Source organism: Dipodomys spectabilis, unplaced genomic scaffold (assembly GCF_019054845.1).
Source record: "Dipodomys spectabilis isolate Male_0828 unplaced genomic scaffold, ASM1905484v1 ptg000566l, whole genome shotgun sequence".
In the NCBI taxonomy this organism is placed as follows: domain Eukaryota; kingdom Metazoa; phylum Chordata; class Mammalia; order Rodentia; family Heteromyidae; genus Dipodomys; species Dipodomys spectabilis.
In genome coordinates, this window is record NW_024871243.1 from 158501 (window position 1) to 171886 (window position 13386).

Below are 13386 nucleotides of genomic sequence, written 5' to 3' on the forward strand. Positions count from 1 at the left end.
GCTCTCTTTCATTATTACCCTATCTCAATGAGGAAAGGGATCCTTCACTTTGTTCAGTTTTGCAGCTGGGGAAACCGAGGCACAGAGAAGCCAGGTGACCTACTTATGACCTCAACTTCAAAGGAAGCTCGGCCCTTTCTTCTCTACCATGCTCCCTAGGACAATGGGTGCTATTCAGTCCACTTCTTGTGGTGGGAAGTCCACTTCTTTTCAGTCGTGGGTCTGGAACTCTAGGATTGGGCACTGTTCCTGAGCTCCTCAGCTCAAGGCTAGCGCTTTATCACTTGAGCCCACAGTGCCACTTCCAGTTTTCTGGTGGTTCTTTGGAGATAAGATTCTCACAGATGTTCCTGCCTGGGCTGTCTATGAACCATGATCCTCATATCTCAGTCTCCTGCTTAGTATTAGAATTCTAAGCCACGGGCACCGGATTTAACTGTAATTCTGGTTCACTTTCTCTCTCTCTCTCTCTCTCTCTCTCTCTCTCTCTCTGGAACTGGTTGAATGGGTGCTGTGGGAGGTGGTCAAACATCCCCAGGTGGCTGGAACCCAAGATGGCCTACTCATTCTGGTTCTGGAGTTGGGCTGTGGATCAGGTATGGTCTCACTCAGCGTGTTGATACATCTCCATGAGGTAAGCCCTCTTGTGCCCTTGTTAGACTGTGAGGGTTATTCATTGTCCAAGTAGCCTTACTGGATTTATTTTATTGTATTCTTTTCTACATCATTTTCTAGCACCTGGCCAATATTATGGTACGTATTTATGGAATGAAAATATAATATCAACTTAAGAAAGTCATTTAGGGTTCCGGGAATGTTGCTTCATGATACGGTGATTGCCTAGCATGCATGAAACCCTGAGTTCAATTCCTCTGTACCAGATCAACAGAAAAACACTGGAAGTTGTGTTGTGCCTCAAGTGGTAGAGTGATAAACTTGAGCAAAAAAATAAATAAATTCGGGAATTATTCCCTAGCCTTGAGTTTAAGCCCCTTGACTAACAAAAATAAAAAACAAAACAAAACCAAAAAAACATTTAGTTAGTAAATACAAAATAAGGAACCCATACTCGGAAAATATAATTGCTACTGCCATACTGACTCCTCACAATAGTCCCTAATTCATGTACTTTACTTATATTAGGATACTGCGTTGAAAAAAAAAAAGTTTTGTTCATTAGGTCACAGCAATTAATGGCTTGAATGTGCTTAGATGTCAGGTAAAGATTAATTCTGGAAATTCAAAGATTCCAGGTTTTTTTTTTGGGGGGGGGGTCTGATTGTGTTGCCTGAACTCTGGGCCTGGGCGCTGTCCCTCAGCTCTTCAGCTCAAGGCTAGCGCTCTATCACCTGAGCCACAGCACCACTTCCGGCTTTTTTCTTTTTGCTTATGTGGTGTTGAGGAATCAAACCCAGGGCCTCATGCATGCAAGGCAAGCACTTTACAACTGAGCCACCTTCCCAGCCCAAAGATTCCAGGTTTTTGAATGGTCACTGCTAATCACAATGAGAAGGGTAGTCTAAGTGAGATTTGGAAATATTTGGGGTCATTTATGGCATCAAAATGGCAGAGACAAATTAACAGTTGTGACAGAAGAGAAGGCATAATTCCAGAGTTAATGAATAAAGGACAGTAACTAAGGTATACCAGAAATTGTTTTAGAGAACTGTTTTTGGTTATTAAACAAATAGTCATCAACTAGTCTTATTCCTCAATGCCTTCAGCATTCTAAATTTCTTAGGCTACATCTTAATTTCTGTGTAATAAATGTATTTCCTTCTGTGCTGTTCTTTCATACCTTATCTTCTTTGCTTTCTAAAAATGTGTCTTTCTATATTTCTCTATGAACATTTCCTGATACTAAATACACCTACACAGATGGCAGAGGATGCAAATGTAAGGGTCCCATAGCTCATGAGTCATTAATAAAACAACATGGAAAGGAGGACATATTTATTGCTACCTCAAATTTTCTGAAAAGCTGCAATGCCATCATTTGATTCAAATTTCCATTATTTGTCGACATAGTGTCATTCAGTGCACATAAGCGCAAATATGAGGTGGGTGCTAGTGGTTCATGCCTGTAATCCTAGCTAATCAGGAGGTTGAGACCAGAGGATTGTGGTACAAAGCCAGCCTGGTCAGGAATGTTCATGAGACCCTTATCTTCAATTAACCACCAAAAACCCGGAAGTGGTGCTCTAGCTTAAGCGGTAGAGCGCTCAACTTGAGCTGAAGAGCTGAGGGAATGCACCCAGGATCAGAGATCAAGCCTCACAAGAACAAAAAGTGCAAATATTACCTTAAGTTTCCCCAAAAGGAAGGACAAGATCAATAATCTTCTCAAGCAGAAAAAAATAATTTCAAAATGATTCAGTGCACCTACCTTTGCTGATTTATTTATTCTATGGCTTCTTTGCTAGACATATTCTCTTCCTTTGAAAATTGTCAGATATTAGCTTTACAATAAACTTCATCTAATATTTCTTGTTTCAAAAGAGAAGTGTAGGCAATTGATGTCACTGAGCTTTCTTACTATCTTAATTCAAAGCCAAACCAGGCAGTAGAGTCTGTCAAACTCTTATCACAAATTGAACACCAAAAAACCAGAAGTGGAGTTTTGGCTCAATCAGTAGAGTACTAGCTTTGGGGGCAGGTGGGCAGGAAAGACAACTGTTCAGGGACAGGGTCCAGCCTCTGGGTTCAAGCCCCAGAACCAGCACAAACTAAACAAACAAGCAAACAAAAATCCCAGATATTTCCTTGGGAAATATCTTAAAGGTGTACTGGTCAGAGAAGAGGCTCCTTTTGTTGATCATACCCACTGGATCCTGCTTTTTTGGAATCCTCATTGCTCTGGAGAACTCAGGACCAGACAAAAGAATTGATAATTGACTTCTGCATCAAGAGAATCATCTCAGGGGTGAAATACCCATCCATAAGACACTTTAAAACCTCCATGTTTTTGTTCCTTTGCAGGAGAACACTTTTTTTTTTTTGGTCCAGTCGTGGGGCCTGAATTCTGGGCCTGGGTGCTGTCCCTCAGCTCTTCAGCTCAAGGCTAGCACTCTACTACTTGAGCCACAGCGCCACTTCCGGCTTTTTTCTTTTTGCTTATGTGGTGCTGAGGAATCGAACCCACGGCCTCATGCATGCAAGGCAAGCACTCTACCACTGAGCCACCTTCCCAGCCCCAAGGAGAACACTTTTAAAACAACATTATTTCCTTTTGTTCTATGCTGGCCATCAAATGGTACATTATTTCCTTTTGTAATACTCTCAACTAGAAGTTTACAGAAAGCTTTTTTTTTTTTTGGTCCGGTCGTGGGGCCTGAACTCTGGGCCTGGGCACTGTCCCTCAGCTCTTCAGCTCAAGGCTAGTGCTCTACCACTTGAGCCACAGCGCCACTTCCGGTTTTTTTCTTTTTGCTTATGTGGTGCTGGAGAATCGAACCCAGGGCCTCAGGCATGCAAGGCAAGCACTCTACCACTGAGCCACCTTCCCAGCCCCTACAGAAAACTTTTATATGAGTAAAGAGCACACTCTGAAAAGCCAGGGATAGAATTTCCTTCAAGCCTTGAGATACTTTTCTTGTACAGTAAAAAGGAAAGCACAAGGTAATTTGAACTTTGTTATTCCTCTATGTTCAATTCCTCTCCTGGGGTCAGTTTCCACATTCAGTAACAGTTACTTCCAGTAACAATTGATTGTGCTGCTTGAGGTATAATGAATGTTTTCTGGCTTCACTGAAATAACACTAAGACACTTTGGACCTGAGGTAACACATGTTTCAGAGACAACTTAATAAAGAGAATATATGAAATTTATTTTGCTTATACTTACATTATACATGAGTACATTGAGCTGAAACTTCGTAAGTTCTCTGTGAATTAAGGGAATTTTAAATGGGAAGAAGGCTTTCAGAACATTCTTTTTGTGAGTGTACGTGCTGTTCATTATTTCCCAAGTGTACATGTGCTAACAGTAAGGGAAACAATAGCAATAATAGGAGAAAGAGAAGTTCTGAGTTTAAGTATAAGGGTTCAATACAGTACAGAAAACAACAAATAAGACAACATTGAAACAATAAAGCCAAGTCCAGTATGTAGATTTATGGGGTGATATACAGAAAGGAAGACTCCTACGTGGAAAATGAAGTATGAGGCCATTCTCATTCTAAGTCATGCTTGCTAATCATGCAACTTTGTAGAAAGTAGAATGGAAGAATAATCCTGTTTCCAAAGCAAGTCAGATATAAGAACATGGATGGTGTCATGGCCACAGCCTGGCTTTCACTCCTGTGCATATAGGCTGTTTGGCCATCAACATTAGGGGTGGCATGATCCGTTTATCGAATATACTGCCCATCAAAACCAAATATGATGTAAACAATGTTTGACAAGGTGTTAAGTCCAAAGTTACAGTGGTTTAGCTTTTTTTTGGGGGGGGTCCAGTTGTGGGGCCTGAATTCTGGGCCTGGGTGCTGTCCCTCAGCTCTTCAGCTTAAGGCTAGCACTCTACCACTTTAACCACAGCGCCACTTCTGGCTTTTTTCTTTTTGATTATGTGGTGCTAAGGAATCCAACCCAGGGCCTCAGGCATGCAAGGCAAGCGCCCTCCACTGAGCCAGTTTTCCAGCGCTAGTTTTTTTCTTTAAATAGTTAATTGCTTTTTAAACTTTATCTGCTTATTTAATCTAGTTAATCAAAAGTTAATATTTGTGTTTTTTGGTGAAATTTGAAACTAGGCAATTAAAAGCACTCATTGTCCTCAAATTCAACATTTAAAATTATTAAAACTTTTTTCATATGTTTTAGTTGTCAGATATTTGAGCCACGCATGAGAGCTCATAGTTGTAATGTTAGCTATTAGGTCTTGACTGATACAGAGAGGATTATGATTTGAGGCTAGCCCAGGGAAACATTCACAATATTGGATCTCAATCAATATCTGAACCCAATGCGTTGTGCTTCATATTTCATCTACTCAGAAAAGGTAAAAAGAAGGATTGTGGACCAAGCTGGCCTGGTCATAAACAGAAAACCCTGCCATAAAAATGGATAAAGCAGGGCTGGGAAGGTGGCTCAGTGGTAGAGCGCTTGCCTTGCATGCATGAAGCCCTGTGTTCCATTCCTCAGCACCACATAAGCAGAATAAAAAAATGCTGGAAGTGGAACTGTGGCTCAAGTGGTAGAGTGCTAGACTTGAGCTGAAGAGCTGAGGGACAGTGGCCAGGCCCAGAGTTGAGCCCCCCCCCCCAAAAAAATAAGGCTAAAGCAGAGCTGGGTGCAGGTGGCTCATGCCTGTAATCTTAGCTACTTAGGAGGTTGAGATCTGAAGATCACAGTTCAAAGCCAGTCTAGGCAGGAAAGTCTGTGAGACTCTTTTTTCCATTAAACCACAAGAAAATCAGAAGTGGCACTGTGGCTCAAACAGTAGATCACTTGCCCTGAGCTGAAGAGTGCAAAGACAGTCTCCAGGCCCAGAGTTCAAGCCACATGACCAACAAAAACAAAAGTGACTAAAGCAAAAAAAGCAGGCGTGTGGCTCAATTTTAGAGGACCTACCTTAAGTGCATGAAGCCCTTAATTTAACTGCTAGTATAGAAAGGAGGAAAGGATATGAAGAAAAGAAGTAAGGGAGGAATTATTATATAATCAAATACTAGAATGATACGTATTAAATAAAGGGATTACAAGTATTTTATATGAAAATATACTGATTGTTTACTAAAAGGAAAATTATAAAATGTGGAATTCAGGCTGAAATCCATGTACAATTTTTGTTTTTTTGTAAAATGATACTTATGTGCCCCTTTAGTTTAAAAGTAGAAATAAGTTTAAAACAATATGAGTGGTTAGAACTGAATCATTATTTCTTATCACTTTTTCTGCTATATTCACCACTTACAAAATCGAAACAATGTTGATCACTTTAATTATTAATTCATTAATTTAATCTTTCATCTTTAGTATATAGTCTATTGTGCACATCATTTAAATGTTTGAACTATTTTTGTTTGTTTGTTTTTTATCCATCATGGATCTTAAACTCTGGCCTGGGCAATGTCCCTTAGCTCTTCACCTCAAGGCTAGCATCTACCACTTGAGGAACAATGCCATTTCTGGCTTTTTCTGCTTATGTGGTACTGAGGAATTGAACCCAAAGGTTCAACATGCAAGGCAAGCACTCTAGCACTGAGCCAACTTCCCAGACCTGGTTTCTATTTTCCTTCAGACATGGGACTTGAACACAGGGCATGGGTATTGTCCCAGAACTCCTTTGCTCAATGCTAGTACTCTACCATACCAGTTTAAGCCACAGTGTCATTTCTTGTTTTTTAGTGGTTAATTGGAAATAGCAGTCTCATGGGAACTTTTCTGCCCAGGTTGTCTTTAAAATACCATATTCATTTCTCAGCTTCCTGAAAAGGTAGGATTACAGGCATGAGCTCCCTGAACCCAACTGCTCATTTTTTTAAAAAATGTTATATGTTTAGTTCCCCCTCAAATACATATGAAGTGAGATGCAAATTAACTTTAAATACACCACCAATTGAGGATGTTGAGATTACAAGTGATTGCAATTTTTTTACATTTTTTTTATATGTGGGGCTTGAACTCAGGGCCTGGGGGCAGTCCCTGTTCTTTTGTGCTCAAGGCTATCACTCTACCAGTTTGATCCAGTGCCCCTTCTGGTTTCTTGCTAACCAGATTATGAGATAATGGTCTCACAGACTTTCTTACCCAGGTTGTCTTTAAACCTCAATTATCAGATCTCAGCCTCCTGTGGTGCTACGATTACAGGCATGAGCCACTGACACCAGCTTTTTAAAAAAGGGACGACAATTCATAAGCCAGAAGCCTTGACTCATGCCTATAATACTACCTACTCCAGAGGCTAAGATCTGAAGATGATGATTTGAATCTAGCAGTGCAAAAACGTCTCTGTGAATCTTTTATCTCCCATAAAATGTTCAAGAAAATCCCGAAGTGAAGCTTTGGCTCAAGTTGTAGAGTGTACTCTTGAATAAAAAAGAAGCTCAGGGATAGCACCTAGATCCTGCAATCAAACTCCATTCCTTAAACACACACACACACACAAACCAAAAAGTAAATAGAAAATATGAAGAAATCAATGACAAATTTGAATATTGTAAGGACTTTTGGGTTTAGAGGTATGACTCAGTTGGTAGGACAATAGCTATTGATTGAAACTATCAGATACCAAGGACATAAAAAAAGAATTATCTGCTCTGTATTTTCCTATTCTCATATGTTCTTATTTGGGAACACTCTTCTTTAAAAAAAAATTGTTTTAGCGGTGATATAGAGCAGGGTTACCTTTCTGTATGTCAGCTAACTAGTACATTTCCTTCCTTTTACATAATCTCATCTGTTCCCACATTCTCTTCCATACCCTCCCTCCCATCTTGACCCTCGACTTGCATGGTTCACTTTCATCAATGTCCAGTAAAGCCAGAGAGCTCTGGTGCTGCATTTTTTCACCCACTTCCCACTAATTCTGTGCCCTTCCCCCATCTTCCTTGTATATTAGGTGAAGAATACAGACTCATCAGAAAATGAAAAGACAAATTAAGAAAAGTTCCTTTGTTTCCTTATCATTGCAATTCAATTCTCTCTCTCTCTCTCTCTCTCTCTCTCTCTCTCTCTCTCTCTATATATATATATATATATATATACATATATATATATATATATATATATATAATATTATATAGAAAAGGTGCTTGGGTATTACAACTTTGTGATTTTCGCCAAATGCTTCCTCTTCTGTTCTTACTGTAAATGATGCCTAGAGTCCTGTACAGTATGTCATATCCCATTGTGTTTTAAACCTTTCTTCTACATATCAGGGGAACAGGTACCATTTGTCAATTTGATGTTCGCTTAATTTTCTTAACATGATTTATTCTAGTGTCATCCATTTCCCTGCAAATGACATTATTTTATCCTTTCTAATGGCTCTGTAAAATTTCATTGTATATAGATGGAATAATTATTGGCTCCATTCATTTATTGTGGGGCATCTGGGTTGTGTACATTTCTTGTCACTGTGAATTGAGCAGCAAGGAACATGGTTGTATATATGTCCTTGCCATTTTCTAATTTCTCCACTTCCCCACCAACATTTGTTGTCTAATTCAAGATATTTGGATAAGATGGTACCTCAGGATTACTTTGATTTATATTTTCTTTATGGCCAGGGATGATGAACCTTCCTGATACGTTTCTTTGCTATTCTTACCTCTTCTTATGAGAAGTCTCTCTTTAGCTCCTCTGCCCATTTGGTGATTGGTTTATTAGTTTCCGGAAGGGTTGTTTCTTGAGATTTATGTATACATTGAGAATTAGCCTTTTGTCTGATGTATTGCAGGTGAATATCTTTTCCCAATTTGTTGGCTGTCTTTTTAGTTTAGTGGCTATGTCTCTAGCCTGTGTAGGTTTTTTCCTTTGATGTAGTCCCATTTGTTGGGTCTCTTTCCTATCTGTTATGCCCCTGGGATTCTATTCAGGAAGTTCCTGCCAGTACCTATAATTCTTTTTTTTAATTATTATTTTAATGGTAAAAACTTTATTTACTTTTATAAATACATCGCAAGAAAAAACTTTTCAAAAAATACTTTCCCCCAAAAAAAATTTAAAAAAATAAAGGAAAGCTTGTAATATGTAGGCAGACTGTCTTGAGGCCTCTTTGTTTTCTTAAGGAGAGTTCTCTGCAGAGTAGGGCAGGACAATAGCCACACACCTAACACTGCCATGGGTTTGGCCTTGGGGAGAGAAAAGCCCAACCTGGACTGAGTGTCCTCTCCTGGTCACGGCCATAGTTACGCCTTCTAGTATCTAACACTATCTAGGATTATCTAGTATGGATCCTATTATAGTTGGGCTATGCTGCATACAATATTAACTATTGAGAACGTATCTCTCTCTCTGCATATATGTGTGAATTATAAAGTATAAGTTGGACTCCAAGTTCAACAAATAAGTTATTCTCTATGTGTTCCCAGTGTCCCTATGAGGCTCTCTCAACAAGCTGTTCATCTTTCCTGTTTAGATAACATTAAACACCAATGTTTTGTTAGGTCAAGAATAAAGATGAGGGGTGAAAATAAACTTTTGCCTTTAAATAGTTTATTATCCTCAACCCCAAACTAGGAGTTAAATTAGAAAACATTTTGTTGTTGTCTCCAGAGCGATTACTCCCTTACTGGTGAGGTGTGGGGTACACTCCCAGCCTCCCCCATGCCCTGCTGGACCACAGCCAAGGCCACCCTGGGCCTTCCTTTGGGGTCCATCCTTGAAAAGCTGCCTAATGGAGGGAAGTCAGAAAGATCTGCATTTACAAGTTTCCCAGAATGTGCTAGAACTTTTTTGGTCAGTTTTATAGAACTTTCTTGGTCTGTTATATTCCACCTCAATCTCTCCAGTATTTTCCAAGCAGATCAAGTCACTTGCAGATAATGAAGAATCTTTGTGGCCCAGGGGTCCATGGCTTGGAACCAAAGATAGTTCCAGGAGGGCCAGGGGTCTCATGTATGGTAGAGATGTTCAGGTGACTGGAGTTTCTGACTTTCCTGTTCTCCATGAGGCCTGAGCAGGGCGGAGGGCAACGAGGAGGTGTCTTCTACAATAGCCACTGAAGTGAGCGAGGCAGAAGGTCAGCTGTTCCAATTGGCAGATGTGGAGAGGATTCTAGAAGGGGATCAAATCCACTGCTTTGGACAGGAGTATTAGTTATTTTTACAGAAAGCAACACAGAAATTAATTTACTTTTCTGACCACTGAAAAGTGGAAAGATGCTCAAGTTTACCATTTAAAGGAACAACAGACATTTCAAAAATCTCTGTCTAAACTTTGGTTTTCTTAAAAAAAACACACAAAAAACCAGGTCATCACAAAAAGGAATATAAGTTGAGGCTGTAGGCAGGTGCTGTTCTGTCCGTGGCAGTCTTTTGTGCAAAGTAAGGCGTATTGGAGCTCCAATTTAACTGATGCAGTGGGGTTTACTGCCTCTGCATGCGGAGGCAGTGCACGTCATCTGTGCCCTTGCTGTCGAAGCCTGGGAGGGTCTGACCATACTTGTCCACGCACCAGCAGAAGCCCCGCTTTCTGCCTTTGGAGGGGCTACACTGCTTCTTCTTATAAAATCCTTTCTTGTTCCAGCTGGGGATGTGCACACCCCTGGGACTCAGCACACTGAGGAACTTCAGGTGAGTCAGGGTGTTTTCCATCTCTCTAAGGCAGGGACCATATTCTGTCTCCCGTTTGGACTCCGAGGAGAAGGTCTGGGTGTCCATGCTCTGGGACTCATAGTCAACTTTGTAGCGCTGGTTGTCCTTCGCATGACCTTTCTTGATGGTGTCCAGCTTTGCGTGAATGGAATGGAACTTGGAGTCAGGCACCCTATGTGTGGCATGGCTCTCCACGCTCCCTGTACCTCGGTCCTTCTCCGACTCACTAGCATTTTCTGAGGCGGAGGGCGCCAGCAGCAGGTAGGCCTCAGTCGGCCGGGATGCTGGTGTTGACAGAGAACCAGCGGCCATCCAGCAGCGCCTGCAGTGGGCATGGCTCACCCAGTGGCAGCTGGCAGCTGAGCCCCTAGCTGCAGCGTTCTGTGTAGACACCGCACGGCTGGCCCTCGCGCAGAGCACATGTCAGGCAGCAGCCATAGCCTGGCTCGCGCACCAGCTCGGCACACCCTTGCACTGGGCCAGCGTGTTCGCATCACAGGGCTCGCAGCGTACAATGGGACCCTCGTAACCGGCGGCCCGAGGAACAGGGTCTGGGCAGTGAGCAGAGCTGCCCAGAGCGCGGGGCACCGCTCGATGCATGGCACCTGTCTGAGCGGCCAACTGGAGTAAGTGGTTACCGGCTGAGGCACGCGGTGTGAGATTGCAGGATCTGGAGCGCAACTACTGGTGCTCGGCGTGCAGCTGCCCAGCTCACACCTCAATACCGATAATTTCTAATATCACCCTTTTTCTGTCTTATAGTAGTCTGGCTGATTTTAATGTAGTTAATCCATTTTGAGTTGATGTTAGTGCAAGCAGAGATCCACTTCTAGTTTTCTGCCTATGGATGTCCAGTTTTCCCAACACCAATAGTTGAAGAAGCTATGATGTGTGTGTATGTGGTGTGTGTATGTGTGTGTGTGTGTGTGTGTGTGTCTGTGTGTCTGTGTGTCTGTGTGTCTGTGTGTGTTGGTCATGGGGCTTGAACTCTGGGCCTCGGAGCTACCCCCTTGCATTTCATCTCCAGGCTAGTACTTGAACCACATTTCTACTTCCCATTTTCTTGTGGTTTATTGTAGCTAAGAGTCTCATGGACTTGCCTGGCCCTGCTGGCTTTCAACAACCATCCTCAGATCTCAGCCTTCTGAGTAGCTACATTAAAGGCATGAGCCACAGGCACCCAGCAAGGCTATGTTTTTTCCACATTACATCTTTTGCTCTTTTGTCGAATATCAGATGATTTAAGTATGTAGTTTTATTTCTGGGTCTTTTCATCTTTTTTAATATATTTTTATTGTAAAAATAATGTACAAAGAGATCACAGTTACATAAGGTAGGTAATGAGTTCATTTCCTCTCAAGCATTGTTACTTTCTCCCTTGTTTTTCCCCTACCATCCCTACCCTTCCACCTCCACAACTACTCCTTTCCATCCCACCTCCCCACTCCCTGAATAAATTGTAAAGTTCGTTTTGGAACATAGTGTCTTGATTTCATTGTTAAAATGGGTCAAACTGTATCCCTAGTTAAGCATTTGGTTTTTTTCCTTCACCCCCCAAGCTAGAGAAATGTTTATACAAGATACAGGGCACCAACATCAAAGAAACAAACAAAAAAAAAAAAACCGCATAACATAGGTTACAAGATTGGGTGGAAGAATGATGACTGTTGACTTAATTTGATAAGTATTCTATAGTTTTTAATGGTAAGGCTTATTAACTCAAAGGGGGAGCAAAAACATTCAGAATAGTGGAATGTGGCTACTACTCATTTGATGTGTGTGGATAGATTATGATTAATCAAAATATATCTATTAATTTCCAGTGGTAGACTGCTATGCTAACTGGGAGGAGACTTTGGTAATGCCAGGGGTTTGAATACTGGTAATGAAGCAGAATATGAGGGGAGAGCATTTGCTAAGGATGTAACTTCCTAGGCTCATACTAAATACATTGAAGTAGAATGCTAAGTGCTGATCGACTGAGCACCAAATTTTATTTGTTGACTTCTTTGTTTTGTGAAGTCCAGGGATTTGAACCTAGAGCCTGGGTGCTGTCCCTTAATTTTTTATCAAGGCTAGTGCTCTACCAGTTGAACACAGCTTCATGTCCATAATTTTGGTGGTTAATTGGAGATGAGTCTTTCCAAATTTCCTCTTTGGGCTTGCTTCAAACCTGATCCTCAGGTATTAGCCTCCCGAGTAGCTAGCATTCCAGTTGTGAGCCACCAGATTCTGGCTAGAATCACATTTTAAAAGTATATAGGTGAATCAGATGTGTCTAGGTACTATTTGAGCACTTTGGTTCCAGTGGGTCATGTCAGATTTAGAATAACATCAGAATTTTTCTACTTGTAACTCGCAGCATCCAATATCTATATAATTTATTCTGATCTTCATGTCTGATCTTTTTTTCTTCCTTGTACCTTTTTTTCTTACTTCACAAGCAAGCACGTCAGTGATGTTTTCTTTTTCTGAAGCAAGTTACGTCCTTTCCCATCACTGAGGGATGTAGTTGCTGCTCTTACTGCCTGGAATACCTGCTTCTAGTTAATTGCATGTATGATGGATCTCAGGTTAACTATCTCCTCCTCAGGGATATCTCCTCACATACCCGCTGTGAAATTGTTGCCACAAAACTACCAATGTCATGTCTCTGATTTATAAAAATTATCATGATTTCTGGTTTTCTTTTCAGCATGAAATTGATGAGGAGAGAGCCACATTCACTTGTTTCTCCAACACCTATAATAGTGCCTGGTCCTTAGTGCTCAGGAGCCTTGCATGGGGATCAGCCTTCTCCAGCTCAATTTATCCTAGATTCTGGTCAGGACAGCTCTTGAAGCTGATATCTGGTGGCTAGCAGTCATTCCCTCTCATTCTTAGTGCCTTTCTGTGTTGCTGAGTCCACTTCAGAGAAAGATAAGTGCCTGACACCTATTTGCTGCTATGGAAAGATGGCTATGACACCATACAAGTTATGGGCATTGTTTTGTGAAGCTGTGTGCAGAGACGCCTCCCCACACAAGTTCTCAAAAGCAAGTGTCTCCCATGCCCAGGAGTGCATTCCACAACTCAGCATCCAAACTATCACCTACTCCCTAATGCACTCAGTGTATATTCCCATTTCCAT

General features: G+C 41.3%; 1 pseudogene; it reads right to left on the reverse strand.

The window, feature by feature from the left end:
- Positions 1–9867: 9867 nt before the first annotated feature.
- On the reverse strand, positions 9868–10856 carry LOC122100137 (annotated as a pseudogene).
- Positions 10857–13386: the final 2530 nt, after the last annotated feature.